The sequence below is a fragment of the Colias croceus genome, chromosome 11 (assembly GCF_905220415.1).
Source record: "Colias croceus chromosome 11, ilColCroc2.1".
NCBI classification, from domain to species: domain Eukaryota; kingdom Metazoa; phylum Arthropoda; class Insecta; order Lepidoptera; family Pieridae; genus Colias; species Colias croceus.
This window is the reverse complement of record NC_059547.1, coordinates 6,546,950-6,565,976: the sequence shown is the minus strand read 5'-3', so window position 1 is coordinate 6,565,976 and position 19,027 is coordinate 6,546,950.

Below are 19,027 nucleotides of genomic sequence, written 5' to 3'. Positions count from 1 at the left end.
GTCTCTGATTTTAAGCTGTGCCGATTAGGTTTAGAACTGTGAACTTACCTGCTTTGAATATTAGGACGGAAGTTTCATTGCGAATATTTCTATTTGAAATTGAAGTTATAGAATCATGTAGGTAGAGTACTTATCGTGCTGGATATGCTACGAAAAATACATGTCAACAAAAAATAAGCCTACAAGATAATCACTTAATAATTAATGTCTACAAAACTTCCGTAAACATTTCCAAAAATCTGATTATAGCTAGCTCAATTAAATTGACAATAATCATTAATTTTATCACAATTGTGATAGTTAATTTACAAAGAATCACCAATATGCATTCCTATTTAAATTTCATTACTGAAGTTATTTCACATTGAAATGTATAAACTAAGATGTTTCTCTTTCATTTAAGAAAAAGTTAAATAAGATGAGTCATTCATAAACATAAATATTTAAAATGCATTAAGTTTGCTAGATTTCTTTCATAAGATATTAATTAAATAAGTCCCGTCTTAAAGACAGTGTCACAACGTCTTAACTAGAACTCGGAGTATAAGTGGTATAGTTATGTAAAGAAAGCCCGCGGCTTCAAGTTTTTCGTGCAGTTAGAAACATTGCATCGTTTTCTGAATTTATTACGAGCAGCGGTACGTATATCGTGTGCACTCTGTCTAATAAAAGCCTGGCCTTGATGCACGGCTGGTTCAGGTGATTCCCGTAAAGCTAGGCGCTTTGCTTGTTGAATGCTTATTTATTTTATCAAAGCCTCGTTTGCGATATTTACTCGAGAACATTTTATGATTTATCATCTGCAGCTATTCTAACGATCACACACAGTAAACTCTCGACTATACTAAACATTCATTTTATTATTTTATTTGTACATAATTCGTGCGCTTTGTTTTATGTAAACCTAATGTAAACATTAAGATATCTCTAGCTCGGAAATACTGAATCATTAATACGCTCGATAAAGATATTGTTTGTATTGAGTTCATCCAATTATTTAATGGACGCGAACACGTGAATGATTAAATAACTAAAACAAAACAAAGGTAAATTCGTTACCAAACGGTGAATAAATGAGGGTCGTTAACGTGAATAATGTTATAAAAACGTCATGTTTAAAGGCTCATATGAATGACGATTATTGCGTTTAAATCGATGCTTAATATCTCCTTATGGTCATCAATGTTAATATCAATAACAGGTTATAGGTAGATGAAAGTGATATAAGACAAGCGTTATTTGTTTTCAATTCGATCACACTTAAATTAAGAATATTTGTTGTAGCCTAATATAACTACTCGTTTAATTATTAACTAAAATAGGAAGATTATGATTTTCTATAATTTCACGAATTATAGACAAAAGTCTGTAATATAAACTTACAATTTCAATTTATCAATTTTAAGTGAGCATGCAAAATCTATTCCAATATAATATAATCAACATTAAATTTACTTAACTTTGTCTCGGTAACAAACTAATGTTGATATGTTTGTAACAGCGAAGGGGAAGCTTAATAGATTCAATTAGTAATTATTATTCGCTTCGTGTATCCAACTCGAGACAAGTTGCGGAAACAAGAGACAGCACCAACATGGGAATGTGTTCAAACGTTATTGTCCCAGAAGCATGTTTCGCAAATTAATCGGATTTCGCACTACATCACAGTCTTCCGCCTGTCGGAAGATTTCTGGGCGGCCGCAGGAACAATCAACGTAATAGGTGTATCATTAATATAGTGCTTAAGATTGATGAGATGCAAATATAAACAGTAATGGACATAGCGAACTTATAAGGGAAGTGTACGAAATAAGCTTAAATAGCCCTTTATAATGATAACAACCATATAAAAACTTTTTTTTTATTTCATAGGAATACATATCAACTATTTAACTTAATATAAGTAAAGTATTGCCTCCCATCAGATACATAGTACTACTATTCGGAAGCATAAAGGAAGAATGTCTTGTCTTGGGTTTTTTACGACTTATGAATAAATATGATTTCCATTTCATCAAGTCTCGCTACAATAACTTTATCAACTGGTGTTAGTGAAATATCTACCTACCATTTAGATTTTCATACAATACTTAGTATTAACGTCTTCAACATCATAAATTGATATAACACAAACATGTTTCATCGTCAAATATATCACAATATCAGTCATTTGCAACATGGCTCCTTTATAAGATCAAGGTCCCGTACAAAGGGCTGTTTCTTGAGCCCATATGTTTCCGATGACTGCCACCAAATCTATAACAGTGCGATAAATTGCTTGTATTGGGCGGCGTAACGGCTGCACATAATGTGCGTGAGGCCGCACAAACTATATCAACACTGTCGAGGTGAAAAACGTCCCTCTCATAACTTGAAAGGCAATAAGGGGCGCATCATAGTGAGTGCTGTCAGCGGCGTCGTTTATACACCTACTCGTGTGTCCACAGCGTTTCAAGTGTCACAGCCTTAATGTGGATCTTGACGGAGCTCGGGATAAATTATACGTGTCCAACTGTTTCACAGCTATTTCCCGTAAATTGAACGTGCAACAAAAAGTGACGGCGCTCTGCAAAGTACTGCGGGTAATGGACTCACATTTAACTAGTTTTGGTTGTTTCTGCTTGCTGTTTTGTTGTATATTTAGTAGATGAGATTGTATTTACTTAATTTTATCTTACTTGTTACTGAATGACGTATTCAAAAATTATAAAAACATGAAATTTTTATAAGCACGCAGTAAACAATTTTATCTGGTCATCAACATAATTTCTCTATGTTTTGCTGTCACTTAGTCACTATAATGTTATTATTCACTCGCTCGATTTAAAAATTCTTTTTTTGGTATTCAGAATCGGCTTCACGGCAAATTAATCAATAGCAATATTATTTTCTCGATAAAATCTAATGCGTACGCGAAATTACGAACGCAAAAGCAATACGATTTGTCACGATATATCATTGTAACACACCTGAGCAGTAATAACAAAGAATGATTGTGACACAGGTTTTTATAGTCTCTTCATTGCCACATTTTATGTACTACATACGACTGAAACATTACCTAAATAGAGTGTTACTTTCACAATGCACACATTCGCTTGTAATATCGTATTATAAAAACATAGAAAAGTAAATGGGTTTTTGTTAGCGTTTGGAAAATATGAAATGGTTTTCTATAAACATTTTCATAAAACACAGTGAAATTTCGTTTTATGTACTATTAAATGTAGTATCATAAATTGGGCATATTGTTTCAATGGCTGAACAAAATCTAAAAATATTACCCGAACTCTGACCGCTGCAATGTTTTTCCGTGCGGATGGAGGAAAAATATTAAATGACTTACACACACATCTGTATACTGTAATAATGTTGAACAAAGTTTCCTTGCAATTAGTTATTTCATTTGTTTTATGATGACATGTCAAAAGTGACAGTAGTAATTTAGGAATGAAGTGTCAATAGACATTTAAACCAATAAAATAATTTACCTCAGTAAAAATTTCAAATTAAATTAAATTGTCTGCCACAAAAACAACACAACACATATATGTATCAATATTTTCTGCTTGCCGATAAATAAGTATTAATTTATCTTACAATTTTAATTTATGTGGAAATTTATTGCAAATTTCTAGCCTCGACCTATGTTTCAGGAAACAAAACCGGTAATTAAGCTGATAATGAAATTTAGCGAGAATAAATTATTTGTTTTCCATTAAAATATATTCGTGTTTGAGTTACAATTTTCCATTCAGTTTCACTTCCATCAACGCTTCGGATAAAATGTAAGCGTGTTTCTATTTACTGGGCCAGCTCACCGTGAAAATTTTCTTTGCGTATTTAACAAGCTAAAGGTGAATTCAGACAAAGAGAGGCAAATGGCGCGAATGCTTCATCAATATCTTTTCAAATTCAATCGAACACAGAAATTATATTGGTAAATGTTTGAAACGTGTTATGATTTGTGAATATTTTGAATGATCGAACACAATATAGGGATTTGTGTGATGTTGTAGTTGTCGTAGTGATAATGTACCTATGTAATGTTCAATGCCAATATTGTATGTTAGAATTGTCGTATTATTTATCTGTATTTAGATATTTCTGTTGGTTCTAATGTTGACTGACTTATTAGCAGAAATTAAACATATTCAGTTTCAACATAAAGTAGAATAAAATATATGAAACGAAAATAATTCAGGAAAATATATTTCAATACCGTTAATTGTAGCGAATTATAACATCTTGAAACTTATAAAGCGAGAGCTTGTCACAATACTGTCCTTAGTTATTTAAAAAGCATAATGAAATAAAATGTCCGTAAACAAGGCTAAAATCCTTCAGGATTCTCGCGGTCTGCAGCTTTTGATAACAAAGAGCTTCGCCGTCCACGAAATTTTATTTGGCCGTCTGGACAATAAAACGTTATTTACAATTAAAAATCTCATTAAATTTTCAGAACCATTCATAAAATAGGTCACTTTTCAATTTGCATTTTATTCGCTTTTACAATAATACCCGAGCATTACAGCGATTGTTATGGCTTTATGTTGCGGTCGTGCCATTGCACATTAGAAGCATTAATAGTTCATTACTTAATGAGTTTTTATAACTCCCTCTCGTGTAACAAAAACACAATTCCATTTTCAATTTTCATGATGAACGTCGAATGAAAATAAAATTATAATACGTAATGAAAAGCTTATTTGGAGTCGCGGTCAGGAAATCGAAAGGGTGAGCGGAAAACTTGATTTACAGCAAAGTGGCTACGAAAAGGGTTCTTTTATGAAAATTATCTGCGCAAATCCCGGGAGTAGACCGTCGGTAGTGGACGCTCATATTATGTTATCATAACTTTATAAATTCTGGCTAATGTAATATTCGATGTGAAGTTTTATTAATGTTTAATAGAACCGATTCGAGCCGTCAGCAAAGTAATTAGTACGGCAATCGGTTGGTCATTTAAATTAAAGTGAATGGTGAGAGGGTGTAAAATTGTCACATTAACTCGGGGGGAAACCGCCTAATGAATCGCGGTCGTGCGCCTATGAACATTCGAAACACGAGGGTCTCCGAATACCAGTCTACAAGAACACTTGCCTATTAGTTAACTCTAATAGGTTTCCATTGTAGCTACAGACCCGTAGTTTAATTTTGTTACGTTTAAATCTCGAAATACTGTTAATATTCAGGCCCTTCTTTATTTGTATTTGTTTCTACTTTGAATATACTATTATTTACTCTTAATCTTTTTAGATGAGATTAAATTTTATTTTTGTGTTTCGAGTTGATTAAGTACATTCCTTACTTTTTTTATTTTAGAATTAAGCCTAGAGCAAAAACACTCTTACCAGAGTCACACTCAACCAAATAAATAATACCACTTATTTTTATCGGGTCAATTAGTATTATTTGAATGTTAATATAAATTATAAAAATAAATCTTTGAAAGAAACTCGTTATATCAAACTCGTATGAAATCCCATAACTTTGGCAGCCAGCACAGAAAAATTCTTAAACATGAAGCAGAAGGAACAGGATATAATTTTTAATTAACATTAATAGTTTACTTCAAAGAAACACTTCCCGAATCTGCACTTCAAAGTGGCCGCTAGCTCGCTTAACCGTGCTTAGTTAGCCAGGATTAAACATAGACTCTAAGGTTGCTTTTGCACTAGCGCTTAAAAACGCTTCCTTGGAATTTTGGTTAGACTTATATTCAATAAAGTTTTAATTACAGAGTGTTTCTTCCAAGGAAAATAAATATATGTGCCTTTGGCCGTATAATTAAATTGTAGGCGTGTGTTAAGACGTAATTATGATGAAAATGTCATAGGTCACTCTTCATGCTATTTATAAGAAAATACGTGGTTAAAAGTTCTCCGTATTGCGTTATGATGAGCACGATCGGATAGAAGAGAAATATGACTTTATTTTATCCACACAAGAGCCTAATACTTTAGTACATTTTAGACATGAAAATTTTCTTCAACACACCAAATATGTTAATTTTTTATTACCAATCCTATAACGACATATTATACGTTTATGAATGTTCTCCAATCTGGTATTTAGTATTTCTCTGTCACTAAATTATAATTATACAGAATTATTAATATCCAAAATTAGCACACCGGTATATAACATTATTTGTTGATACCAATATAATATGTGAACCAAACAAGAATTTGATAGATACTAAATTTAGATGTCATGATCTGATTCTACGAATACACAGAAAATATCCATAATATACATGTTATATGGTAATGGTACCTAAGTACCATTTTCTTCGAAAAATATTATACATTGATCGACAAAGAAAACTTGAAACTACGAAGACATAAAAAAACTTTGCCAAAACATGTTCGTCTGAATTTAATTTGTCCATATGTTCCTGATGATACCCTGAAACATTTTATGGGATAATGGGTTCGCTAAAATCCCTTAAAACGTGAAGATATACATAGATACATGTCCAAGCTTCAACAAACGCCAGTGCAAACCCTCTTATTCGTTAATTATTCCTACAGGGACACATTTTGCGAGCGACTCTGGTTATCTCTTGGACTGTTTAAGTGATATGATAGCTACCGGAATACAGAATACGGATTTGTGTTTTACCGTCAATTTGAAATTAATTCATTCCAATCCCCATGATGCCGCATGCTCTTTGGTCAATACTTATGAAATTACATATCATACAACATACTTTCCTGTGAATCCTGTCTTAGAGTATGAAGTGGAAGACTCTTACCTAGCTAGGTACAAATAAATATTTACAATAAGCTTTACAAATAATAAAGTTATAAGTTTGGTAATGCGATATTCAACCTTTTATTTATATTAATATCCATCCCATTTATATTTTAATAAAGCATTGTAATTTCTATCTTGTGTAAGATAAAATACATGTCATATAAATATGTATGTCATGTAAATATGTATTTCATCAAAAAAAATAGTAGGAATTTATAATATTTTGAGACACTGCTCGACTATCTATTCAGACATTGCTCTTGAAACAAAAGTTTTAGAATTAGGTTTTTAAAATAACGTGTTAATCTTCTTCATAAGACATGTAATAATAAAACGAAAAATCTGAATGGAGTTACTGCCCGCGGCTCTAAGCGTGCTCGTATAGATAAAAGTGTGGGTGGAATACAGAAGTAACTTTTAGTTTATCTGAAAAGGTTTTAGTGTCACTGAGAAGATTACGAAGCTTCTCTTTAATTTCCGTAATATTTAGCTAGAACTTAAAAATTGTTACTGATTTGACTATTTTCATTTATTAAAAAAATTAGATCAAAAACTAAAATAGAGAGTAGTATCGTTTACAACATCAGTTACACTATCTACTATACTAATATTATAAAGCTGAAGAGTTTGTTTGTTTCTCTGAAGGCGCTAATCTCAAGAACTACTGGTCCGATTTGAAAAATTCTTTCGGCATTGGATAGCCCATTTATCGAGGAAGGCTCATTTATCATCACGCTAAGATCAACAGAAGCGGAGCCACGCAGGTGAAACCACGGAGCGCAGCTAGTTTATTATAAAATCTTGTCACACAGTTCCTACCGTCCTCAACTTATTATCATAAATTTTATTTGAAAGAAATATTCAGGAGTATTGTATTCATACATAATATATTTACCTATCCAAATGGCTTAAACTTAATGTTTTATAATATCACTTAAGTCGATTTGTTACTAACCAATTTACATTCATTACATTTTATTGCTATGTTTTTAATATCAGGAAATAATAAAATTGTACAGGGCATTTCACATTAAGTAGATCGCTTTTCATTACGTACGTAACTAAATAAATGAAAGAATAAAAACATTCAACGAACGAAAATTACAGCATAAATATTATCGTACATTTAAATTCATTAAGTAGGCTGCGAGCTGGTTTATTCTTTTACTCTACATAAAGTGAATTTATTAACTGGATAATGAGTATTGGGAGATATTGACGTTTTTATTAGAACCGTAAAAGGGCCTATAGCGAGCCATTACGTGCCGTCCTGCCGTACTGAGTGCTTAATGTCGGATAATGGACTTTCTCACTATTTTACTGTTTTTTGTTTACGAATATCCACGGCTTTGTACAAAAATATGATTGCTATAATAATTTGAAGTGCTACAACATGTCAAATAGGTTAAGGGTATTACAAACTGGTGCCGGTAAATATACTTATGAAAACTTATACGTTTTTATATTTTGCGCCACTTTTTGGATATAGTTGTATTTTTAACAATAACTATGTTACATACATCGGATCTTTTTTGCTCTGCGAAATTCCTATAATGTTAAAAAATAATAATTTGCTTCTTATTTCAATTACTATAGAAGGCAAAATGTTTATTACTTAATCACGTAATCGGGTAAAATTTGTCTGTCAAAGGAGATGATTAAGGGTAACATATGATACATAACTTTTTATGCTACAGTTATTTATGAGCACTATAGTATCAAAATAATTCGTATAGTAATCCAATAAAGTATAATGCAGGTACAAATCAATAAAACTAAATATACCTTAATTTTTGAGCAATTTTGCTCTACATGACGTCTCTAATCAAATCTATGAAAATATTTATTAATTTCTTAATATCATGCTATTTCTAGACATTCAATCGAAATTATATTGCCTATTATCGTATACCGTGGAATAGATACATGGTTATTTCAGAATTGTATAGAAAGTTCTTCACTAACATAGAACACACAAATATTGATGGAACGTGGTACGAAAGACGCTAGTCAGGATTTACTTGCATTTCATAGGAGACGTTACATATGAGATACATGGGGAATATAAAGAAAAATTTCGTTCCGGCATGAACAATTTACAATACACGAATAGATCGCATAGTGCTGGCTTCTAAACGTATATTTTGTGTGATATTTCGTATATAGTAAAGCTGGCAATTTATCTTCTCGTAAAAGTTATAAACCATGAATCTGTATCTATTATCACACGAGAAAAGAAAAAATATTCTTGTTCTTAATATCTTTTTGACCAATCCTGCTCGAGATTACAACAGAATCACGCCTTTTTACCATAGTATCTCATTACTAAAGGTACATAAAAGCTAAAGTCATAAATTCACATCAACGGTATAGCTGAAATTGCATTACCTCCCTTGTGTTACCGTCTTGTAAAAAACATAAGCGTTCATATCGGATACGATTAGAGTAAACCTTTGAAGGATATATCGGCAAAGCGCGGAGCGTGGCGCGATGGACCAACAAATTATTGTCGCTCTGGGAACACGAAATATCGGCCCGCGCAGGCACGTCCGACGACCTCTGAGATATATCTACACTCTCATCTCTACCAACTTGCAGAATATAAAGTACTTGGAGTTTTTTCAACTTCGTTATCGCATCTCGTAAGGCTTGTTTATCAAGAAGTGTATGCGAAGTATCATGTTGGTTTACTAGTAGTTAGGTACAGTGGAACTTCGAGAGGTTGTGTTTTAAACAATATATAACTCAATAAAATAACAGTAACGGATCGAATGCTAAGAAACATTTGTCAATATTACAGTGATGCATTACCATACATATAGATATGGAAATTTGTTACTGTGTTGTGTGGTACATACTAAAGTATGCAAATGTAAAATCTCATTTCGTAAATAACCTATGTTCTATCAAAATAAAGCTGTTTATTTATTTTGTTTGTTTTATAAATACAAAATGTATTGTGTGCTAATTAGGTTATTGTTTCGACTTGCGAAAGCTTCAGCTATTTCAGTATGGAGTCCGATGGCTGAATGTTTTTCGAAGTGACCTACTTAAATAATTCATATCGTAAGATAAATATAAAATAAAATGATTAGAACTAAGGTAATTAATAATTATTATTTATATCTAGGCATTTTAGTTTCACTAAAATGTATTTAAGTAGGTTATTATATATAATTAAGAAGAATATTCGTATATTCTGAAAACACAAGATAAACTATGCTAATAGGAGAAAGAAGATTTATTTCACTGATATAATGTCGCCTCTACACATAGGCCAGCGCATTCGCCAGCGCGCTGGCGGTGCGCTTGCAAACGCGCTTGTGAGTAATCCACACATTGGAAGGTCGTTCAGTATGGTTTGGTTCGAGCCAATGTGCGGACGGATTCAAAATGGATGTAATAAACAAAGAAATAAACACACTGTCACATTTATAATATTAAAATAATATTAAAGTAGGATGCTCTTTGTGAAGTAAAACATTGTGAGGAAAACGGCATGTCCAAGAACCTTATTTATTTGGCACTTTTAATACATACAACATTTTTATTTTTATAGTTTGTACTTATTTTTTTGGTTCCACAGGCAGTTTTCACTCTGATAGAGCTCAATAAATTTAAATATTTCCTCGTTACTCATATTGTTTGCCATTTTGTCAAGTTAGGTGTTAATTCGCCGCAAGAAAAAAACTTGCAGTCCTGATCGCTGCTACAGTCAAACTGATCGCGCGGCCAATGTGTGGATGGTGCGCCAAGCTTGCGACAAGTGTCCTTTGAAGTTGCCGACACCGCACGGCAAGCTCGCAAGCGCGCCGGCCAACGTTCAAATACCTACCGCAAGTGCGCATTTCGCCCGTTCTACACATAGACAAGTGCATGTGCCAGCGCGCTTGCCAACGCGTTGGCCTGTGTGTAGTGCCGGCATTATATGTTCACATATCTGTCTGTAAAACAGCTATGTGCATGACAGGTGCTGCACAATGCACATGCACAGTTATTGTGACAAATTTTTAATGTAAGATTAAAAAAAAATATTATGAAGACCGAGAGAAAGTCTACTGAAAAACTGAAAAATATGTAGATGATGCCCCAAAGTGTAATAAGAATTAATAACAAGTATATAATCTTGAGATTGATTTGTTTTTTTATTATTTGTAGAGGGTATCTTACTGGTCCTAAATAAATAAAGGGATAACAAATTCTCATTGTTTGAATTCTTTTTCTTTAAATTTCAAATTGACTCATAGCGTTGAATATTTATTTATTCAACGGCTCTTCTTTCTATTTTGTTAAATACCCATTAGATTTTACATTTTTATAACTTCATAGAATTTATTTCTTTAGATAATTAAATAAATATGTTATCATTAAAATCCATACCAAATACATCGTAAAATAATAAGCAATCTTTCAAAAACAACCGTTCAGTTATTAAATGATTTTAATAATAAGAAGCTACAAGATTTGATCAATTTTATAAAAAAAGAAACCGAGAATTTAGCAAACACAGCCACAATTGTACAAGAGCAAAATTCCACATTCAAATGTAGAGCTCAAGAGATGAAATTTTAATCAGAGTAAATCATCATGCATACTGAATTGCCTCAATACTGTATACATTAACACTTATTGCATTCACGTAAGCCAAAGCTTCAATAAAATTTGCCCTCCCTGTTCAATTAGTGTCGCTTCCCGTCAAAAGGAATATTGGTATATAAACGGCGAAGGCTGGCATTGTCAGAGACGCGGTATATCATTGGCGCAGGAAAATTCAAAGGGCAGGATGTACTTGATTTATGAGAGCGGCTGCGTGTATGTCCTGAGTATTAAAAATTTCATAAAACGTTCTTTATGAATGGCTGCCTTTTATCAGGGCGTTAAATTGAAACCCACTTTTAATTATGTATATACTTTTAGCGGGCACGATGTTTTGAAAGGCAATGAAAGAGTTCGGATTTGAATTGTAAAAGGTCCGATATTTGTAGTTAAATATGGTTCAATGAAAGATGAAAGAAGGCGAATTTACCTTTTCTGCGGACGGCCAATTCGGAGTACTTTCTTTGTTTTACATACAGTAAAAGGAATATTTTCAGTACGGTCGGTTAGTCATGCGGGGCGCTTACATGCGTACTTTGTGAATAATTTGCAGGAGCAGAGCGAGCGCGGACACGGGTGAAGGCGTCGGAGTGGGACCCGCGGGAGGGGGGCGAGGGGGGATGTGAAGGGGGAGGGGGGATGTTATAGGATTTAATAGGCAGCGGTGGATTGCCTGGCCGCTAGAGATATCCTCATCTAGTCGAGGATAACCACTATTACGATTTAGCGGATTTACAAATTCGCGGCCAATTTGAATTAGGGATACGAGTGATTTCTGACCTAATTCATAGGTCAGCTGGATTTGAATTACGTTTTAATTGGTAATATTTACCAATGCAAAAGAAATAGTCTTTTCACGTTTAATTTATTGCTAAGATTCAATTAACTTTGCAAGAATATAAAAAATAGTTTGCAGGAAAAATCTGTTCAAGTGTATCAATATCAAGAATACCTACAATTTATGAATACTATAATATGAATATACGTATGTTATGGATATTTGGTTTAATAGTAATTTGCAACGAGCAAAAATTCTAGATAGAATTTGAAATTTAAAACGCAGATTGATACACATTATGTTTTATTTTAAGTTAAAGCGTAAAATATTTTTTCGACTCTACATTGATTTCTTTCAAAAGGAAAGGAAAGGGGTTCAGAAAGATAGTAGTAGGTATCCATTTTAGAGATATTATTGCAACGTATGAAAAATAAATACTTCCAAGATTTTATAAGGTTGTTCTAAGCAAATAACTTGCAAAAATGTCTGTTTTTGTTTTTAGCATCGAGATGGTACAAAGCTAAATGTAAAAGGTATTTATTTTAACCTTTACCTTTGAACCGGCGTCAAGCAAATTAGCCAGCCTCCATAATTTAATACTCGATAAATGAAACAATGTTCTAATAATGATTAATATTAATTAAGTATAAAGTAACGTGGCAAACTTTTAAACTCATTAAGCGTTCCAATAAGCCGATCCCCAAAAGGCCTAAATACATGTAATAAATTGCAAACTGTTTTGTATCGTGATTTGCATAGCTTAAAGATTTCGAATAGAGGTATTGCCAAACTAACTTCTGCCATAACTCTCATAGCCAATGTCGACGAGTAAATAAGTAACTCGCAAGTTTTAGGCAAACACTATTAACTGTTTAGTAGTTTAAGAAACGGCCTCACTTCACCCTTAACATAATCTAGTTTACGCTTAATCAAAATTCCGGGTCAGGCTCAATATGGATTCGCCGTATACAACTCATTATATATACAATATGTAACCACCTGAATTACACGTGTATGTAAATAACGTTCATTATTTCATACGCTTGATAGTGGAAATATTTAATACTTACCACGAAATTAAATGTGGCATTGAACCGTGGATTTGCTGTTATAATTTGTGATTATCTGACCGAACTATTAAATTAAAACATAGATCGGAGTTTAAATTAGACTACAATATTAATAACAGTGCGCATAACGCGTTGATTTAAAAACTTTGGTTTCAAAACAATTATTACGTAAAATAAAGAAACATATTTCGTAAAAGCTATGGATTTGGCAAAAATCAAGATGTGTAACGTACGTCAAAAATTTACGATGTGCAGAGCGGCAGCGCTGTTTAAATTTTCAAGAACGGGCGCGGGTACCTCCGCTGAAGTATCACGAGTTCATAAATTAGTTACTTTACGAGGGAAAGGTCGCGTCCCTATAGCGCGGGACTGTGTATAATTTTCATTTAAACACGAGCAGCCACAGGTCCTAGCCGTAAATCAGCTCTGAATGGTCGCCCCTTTGAATCTCGGTAGTGACGTGATGGTCGGTGCGCGCCCCACTCGTCGCCCAGTCCTGACGTTACCCCTACATTCTACAATGTAAAGACATTTCCATTGTACCGTAATAGGGTATTGTTTGTGACGTAAATTTTACCGCTGAATATGCAAATTTCGTTTCACTCCGGCCTTCTGCGAGAAATTATTGCTAAAGTTTAGAAAAATATTAAAAGCCACGAATCGGTTCGCTTTTCATAACGACCGTTATGGCTTTAAAAATGTGTTGTTAATTTGGAAATCGATGCTCTCGTAATGGAAATTAACCTATACCTTTGTGATAAAATTAATACTGATTCGTTTTATCCACTTAATTAGCGACATGCCGGCGTACGGTATGTTTAATAAGTTATTTGTCTCTGGGTAATCAGGCCGCTTAGTTAAATTACATGCAAATTTGATTTGAATACGCAACCACTTAAACATTGATTAATCACGTTCCATATTTGTAAACGGATTAACTTAAGTTTCATGTACGTATTCCATTTCAAAGTTCGGGAACAGAAAAAGTTTCATGGAATGACTAATTAAAAAGTTTCTCTACCGTCGCGGTAAAAACGATTAAATTGACGATCATTTGGGATGTTATAATTGCCATATAATTATAATTGATGTGTTAAATTCCTATAACTTCAAACTCAAATAACACTTTTAATGAGTGACATTTACACATAGGCTCATAAATATTAATTTGAACGCGGGCACCATAGGCGGGCACATTAAGGGAAGGATGGGCCGCCGGCGCGGTCCACTCAATTTTGTAATGTTTTTGTGCTTAATGAGTCATTATCCCGGAAACGACAAGCTGCCAAGAGCTATTTACAATATGCACAAATTCATCACGCCGCCGCAATTGGCTGTTTCGTTATCAAATAATTACATTGTTCTGCTAATAATTGTAGAGATGACAAAGATAATTCAAAAAATCCAATTACATCGCTATTACAATTACAGTCAAATGTGATATGTTAATCGTGATATTTTTTTTATTTACTTACACTTTTCTTGATATCTAAACAATCATCAATTTGGTCAAAAATATGGCAACCGGTTGCAAAAAGAATATAAAAACTACATACCATGACCTGAATTTATTTTTTGTTTATACGCAATCAGCTTCACTTCGCTGCTTTTCAAGCACTATAAAAATATGATCAACTTGTACATTATACAACACTCATTACCAGCAAATAAGAAACCTCATTATACGGAAGAAAGCGTATACAATCTCGTTATCCGCAAATAAAAAGCTTTTTCAGAGGGTACATGGTTTCAGTGCGGGCCTTTTTTTTTTTTTTTTTAGTGGGGAAATCTTGCATAGATACCCACGGCGTTAATATTTAAAGCCGAGCGGCCGAGATGGCTTCTCTAATGCGCTATTAACTCGGCAACCGCGTGTTTCACTCAAACCAAGACGCAGCTTCACTGCCTACTCGTAAGAGACATTCCTCAATCTCGCTATTCAAATAATTCACCTTGTAAGACTCGGAATATTCGTTTGCTTACATCTTTGAGACAGAATTTGTGCAGTTCATAGAATTACGTCTTCTTGTTTGCTTTCAAAACACGTTTGGATATGAGCACTGAACTAATAATGAATAATCGCAAATAAACACTAATTGACACAAAAATAATTGCCATTATCATGATCGGGCGCTTTCGCTCCGCGCGCTCCGGGGAAAAGATTCGAAAAATTCAAATCGAATATTCTGATACACGAACGTTCACGATGGCAACTTTAATTACTTTCTGGCAGACTGGCGGCTACATTAATGCCCATTAGAGCGGGCTTTTTAAATTTTGCTCCACATATTGGACACGTATGCGGTTAGACTGCGGGTAACGTGTGCACTTCCAGGCTTAAAATCACTCTCTGATTTTATTTTGTGTATACTTAAAGCAACATTAAGCTTGGCGACGTTAAACTGGTATGCTCTTTAAATGCTTAGAGATTTTTTCAAGTAGGTAAATTGGCATTAAATTCGCTCATCGAAATTTTATTTCGCAACGAGTGTAGAGATAATATTATATTTTTCTACAAAATATTATTATATATTATACGCAATACGCATAATATGTCTACTTTTATAATATCGTTTGTCCGTATCTTTTCTATGAATACATAAAAAGGGTGAATAGCAAATGCCTTAGAAGTTGCTCTCTCGACCCATTTCATAAATCAGTCTAATCACTCCACAAAGAAAGAACTAACATCATTCCAAAGGTTCAATCAATGAATGAATACCTAGTTACAAATCCTGGCACGTATTCATCGGAAAAAAGGAAAGACAGTCATTATATGGTCATTATGCTTAGCATTACGGAAATGGTCATAATGAAAAAGTCAGACGCGGCAACGAGGCGAGAAGTTGGTCGCTTAGTAACTACCCTCAGTAAGGTCACGTTCGACTAATATTTGAGAATCCACATCTAGTGCCGATGCTTACCTATTGACTATTGTAACATTTACGTATAACAGAACACGATTACAAAAAAAAACATCTACCAGGTGGTTACATAATATTTACATACATTACAGAGTTGGTTTAAAAAGTAAACAGAAAAAGCAAAGTAAAACTAAAGTAAAGATAAAAATAAAAGATATCATTACATCAAATGAAACGCTTACTAACTTTAACTATTTACATAAACCATTACCGCTCATAAAAATACAGCAATATTCGCAAGTTTTGTAGTTTTCTAGGCAAATTGAAGTTCGTGCGCGAATAATAATTGTCTATTTTCCATTGTTCGTTTATAGTTGCGAGTCATAAGCTGGCTTGGAGCCACCTGGCATGTTCCTACGATGAGCCCAAAGTATATATCCTTAACTTTGTAGAAAATAACTGTCCTTTACAGACTTCGCGACCTCTTTGCGAAAAATAGAATGCGAAATAACGCCCGATTTTATTCACGGTTTGCAAAATAAAACAAAACATTAATATTCCCGTTTAAATACGTCTTATTTTCTGAAACATTGAAACATTGACTTTCTTTTATTTTTCTAAAATGTGACGATTTCATGGTAATAAAATTCGCTTAGATTTAAAACTTTAACTAAGAAGTTTCTGGAACTCTCCATAAGTACTATTTAAAGAGCTTTTAACACCTGCATCGTCGTGGTCGAGATAACCTGAGATACATAATATCAAGAAATGCACTGAAACTGGATGCTTATTATCAAACTTTTTGTATTCAATTTACAGTTATGCTTAGTAGTGTTTACTCCTACAATATTACTTGTAAATACTCTCTTTTTCTAATCTATCCTTAGTTTTATTACGTATTGAAAAACACATCTTTATTCGAGTTGTTATTATTGTGTTTATCAACGTTGATTTATTGGAATCATCGACTAAATTGACAGTTTGTTCTGCTTCATCTAGTCGAATCATTCACACTAAAAGCTATGAAATTAGTTCACTTAAACTTAGATCACGTACAATTGAGTGACGAAAAGCATACAATCATATTGGCAGATCGTATCATCTGTCTTATTTATACCCAAGAAAATATCACGTATGTAAAGGTGTAAATCACACCAACACTTCCTGTTTTTTAACCTCAAGCAAAAAGTGTCATAAGTTTGACAAATAAATCTCACTGCCTATGAGTGTTACGGTTTGCATTTGATTCATCTCAGTTCGGGTTCCATCAACACTATTAGAAAACTAGACTTGGAAATGTAGGTACAAAATTATCGGGTGAAAATATTAGTGTCCAAAACCGTTTGATCTATCTTTATATCATTATTTATTTGTGTAGAACGGAAAATTTCGTAATATGTGTTCGAGACATCTTCATTTAAAAGGTAATATAATATTATATTTTCAAATTTCAATTAACAATTAATCACAAAAACTTGTTAAAAACTAAACCGAAACCTATACGCGTAGCGAGCTCGTAACTAGTTAGCAAATTAATTATTACATCTACGGCCATTAGCTGAGTTTAATTGTAAACAAATGAACGCATGCAATCAAATGGATCTAATTTACAAGTTGAATACACAATTATAATCCTAAGCCAGTGTTTGCATCTAAGCTTTGTGTATAAATATCGATGCTACTGTGACACCGTATTAGTCGGTATTAAGTCAAGCCTCTATTTAATTGAAGGATTATATTATCTAACTTTACGTGAGTATTATTGTGACCCGCACTAATCAGGATTAATGTGCGACGTTATTACTTAATTATTTTACGCGTAGGCTGTAGACATTGTGGATAATGCGGGCCACTCACATATTTGCAGCAGGGGCAATATTGGAATTGCACCCTTAATTATTGGCTCCTTAATTGTGATGTGTATAAGCAAGCAGGGGCAATTTAGAGAATAGGCGAATTTGTTCCAACCGCCGTGCAAACGAATTGCCCCTGCGGCAGGTAGGTGAGTAGCCGGCTTAAGAATTATGACAATTAACGCATTTAGAAGATTGAAAGTGCCTAATTAAAACTCTATAGTCTTTCTATCCATAAATTTTACCAAAGTCCCCAATAGCTTTTAGGTTTTTTTATTCATTCGCTTTAAATTCAATAGGATAAACGATCCGATTTATTGTTTTATTAGCAGGGACTACCGTATATTTATGGTGATGTTTATGACCTTTCAGTAAATGAAAATAATTGAATAAATGCCATAAGATTTATAGATACCTACAATTTGTTTTTCGGTGACTGATGTAGTAATGGCACTTATTATTTTAGTGTTTTCTTGTGTTTGATTTTACGCGAGTATAATTGACTAGTTTTATATTAGACAAACAAACTATAAAAAGTTTCATCTTTCAAATAGATTAAAAATTAAATATTCAAACTGTGTTCACTAGTCTAATATCAACTCTAATATACTCCTCATCGCATTCAATAATGACAAGATCAATCAAGGCGGAATCAAGAGTCTTGCTTGTGTCATTAACGTATTATGTTAATGGGACTTAAATCAAACTAATGCATGCACATTTCTATCCACATAATTTATAGTTATAATATACAAAATCGACAGTATTACAGAATATCTTCAGCACAAATTTAGCCGAAATTGGGTCGTACCAAGGCCACTTGGCGGGAACGTAGAGTATTATGTAGAGAAGTATAAGAATTACGATTTTTAGCAGACATTGTGATGAATATTTTTAAAATACACATATATTTTTTAATTAATATGAGTAAGTCAATATTGACTCTGCTGGAGTGAAATAAAAAATCCTCAAAAGGAAAAATGCAATCGCTCGAATTCCACCCGAATCCAACTATTTGAATCACAACAAAATACTTCAAACTTGAAATAAGAAATGTCCAATTACTGTTTCTTTAAGGGAAAATGATTATATTTCAAAGAAATG